The sequence below is a fragment of the Poecilia reticulata genome, unplaced genomic scaffold, assembly GCF_904066995.2.
Source record: "Poecilia reticulata unplaced genomic scaffold, P_reticulata-male-v2 Scaffold_138, whole genome shotgun sequence".
In the NCBI taxonomy this organism is placed as follows: domain Eukaryota; kingdom Metazoa; phylum Chordata; class Actinopteri; order Cyprinodontiformes; family Poeciliidae; genus Poecilia; species Poecilia reticulata.
The window spans coordinates 22,501-25,000 of record NW_027675236.1 but is presented as its reverse complement, the minus strand read 5'-3'; positions in this window follow the sequence as shown (position 1 = coordinate 25,000).

Genomic DNA, 2,500 nt, shown 5'->3' with positions numbered 1-2,500 from the left:
GTCCAGCCTGGTTCTGCAGGCCTGGATGTCTGTGCCTGGATGTCCAGCCTGGTTCTGCAGCCTGGATGTCCAGCCTGGTTCTGCAGGCCTGGATGTCCCAGCCTGGTTCTGCAGGCCTGTATGTCTGTGCCTGGATGTCTGTGCCTGGTTCTGCAGGCCTGGATGTCCAGCCTGGTTCTGCAGGCCTGGATGTCTGTGCATGGTTCTGCAGGCCTGGATGTCTGTGCCTGGATGTCTGTGCATGGTTCTGCAGGCCTGGATGTCCAGCCTGGTTCTGCAGGCCTGATGTCTGTGCCTGGATGTCCAGCCTGGTTCTGCAGGCCTGGATGTCCAGCCTGGTTCTGCAGGCCTGGATGTCTGTGCCTGGATGTCCCAGCCTGGTTCTGCAGGCCTGGATGCCCCGGCCTGGTTCTGCAGGCCTGGATGTCCCAGCCTGGTTCTGCAGGCCTGGATGTCTGTGCCTGGATGTCTGTGCCTGGTTCTGCAGGCCTGGATGTCTGTGCCTGGTTCTGCAGGCCTGGATGTCTGTGCATGGTTCTGCAGGCCTGGATGTCTGTGCCTGGATGTCTGTGCATGGTTCTGCAGCCTGGATGTGGATGTCTGGCTGGTTCTGCAGGCCTGGATGTCTGTGCCTGGATGTCCCAGCCTGGTTCTGCAGGCCTGGATGTCTGTGCATGGTTCTGCAGGCCTGGATGTCTGTGCCTGGTTCTGCAGGCCTGGATGTCTGTGCATGGTTCTGCAGGCCTGGATGTCTGTGCCTGGTTCTGCAGGCCTGGATGTCTGTGCCTGGATGTCTGTGCCTGGATGTCTGTGCCTGGTTCTGCAGGCCTGGATGTCTGTGCCTGGATGTCTGTGCCTGGTTCTGCAGGCCTGGATGTCTCTGCCTGGATGTCCCAGCCTGGTTCTGCAGGCCTGGATGTCTGTGCCTGGTTCTGCAGGCCTGGATGTCTCTGCCTGGATGTCCCAGCCTGGTTCTGCAGGCCTGGATGTCTCTGTTGCTCCAGGCCCGGATTTCAAATTCGTACGGAACCTAGGCAAACTATATACTGGAAGAACCGGGCGAGTCCCAGGAGTGCCCCGGTGGTCTCCGATTTCGCCTAGGACGTTCCCCCGATTTTTAACGAATTTTTAAGCGATTTGCGCCTAAGCGGGCCCGGGGGGGGGCGAGTAGGCGGTCCGGAAGGCCCGGAACCCGCTCATGCCGTACACCGTTGGATCCGGGCCGCTCCGGGGATTACTAGGGTGGCCTCCGTTTCGCTCCAGGACCTTCCTGCGGTCGTCTATGGGTGTTTAACCGTCTACCGGAAGTCGGGTCAAAAGTACCCTTTCCCGCGGTCCAAACGAACCGGGACTGGCACCATCGTGCTCCTGGGATGCCCCCGGTTCGGGTGATGTCACTCCCGGAGGCCTGGACCAAAGTCCCGGTCCCCTAGGCCCGGTTCTCTGTCGAGGGTCTCAGCCCTCGCTCATCCCCCGCTCAGCCCCGCCCGACGCGAGTATCTTCATCGGCTGCTCCAACATCATCATCCTCAGCGCCACTGTCATGTGCCTTACCAGGGTCCCGAAACACGACCCAGACCCCGAACGCTTGTTCGGATCCGGACATGTCATACATCGTTGGAACCGGACGAGTCCCAGGAGTGCGCTGGTGGTGTCCGATTTGCTCCAGGACCTTCCTACGATTTTTAACGAATTTTTAAGTGATTTTCGCCAAAGCGGTCCCATTCGGTCCCCCGAAAAAGCGGTCAAAACGGACGGGAACCCTGGCATGTCATACACCGTTGGAACCGGGCGAGTCCCAGGAGTGCGCTGGTGGTGTCCGATTTGCTCCAGGACCTTCCTACGATTTTTAACGAATTTTTAAGCGTTTCGCGGAAAAGCGGTCCAAAAAACGGCGAAAAATGCACTTTTTCGGTAAAAACGCACCATGGCCCGATAGTCCGGACTCCGGGGAACAGCCCCGTGCCCTCCGTTTCCTTCTACCGCAAAGAACGACCGAGATATTAGCACCGGAAGGTCCGGTGCACACTAAAATGTCCGGTCTTTTTTTACTTTCACTTTCGCCCATGAAACTCGGCCGAGGGTATTACGTCACCTTACCCGTCAAAACACCGCCGGAACGATATCAGGAGAGAGTTGGAAAAGAGGGACTTAGAAGAAAAATGGCAAAGTGAGGTCTTAGAAAATTATATTTTCGGAAACCTGGATGTCTGGCGAGCCTATCTAAGCAGGTTTCAGCCCTCTTTTCCCCCATTTTAGTGCATTTTGAGCGGTTTTAAAAAAAAAAGTCTGCCTTTTCTCTGGAGAACCGGGGCTTTGGCCGACATGTCTCAGATTTGGCCGGTGAGTCTGCTGGGTCCTTCCGACGGGCCTGGAGGTTCTCTGGCTCGCCCCGGAGCTCTGTGGAAGGCAGGACAGAGCGGCAAGGACACCCTGGGCCCAGGCCGAAGGCGGTGTGCTCTGAGCGGACTCCGGTCCGCCCGGGGTCCCGCTGGAGGTC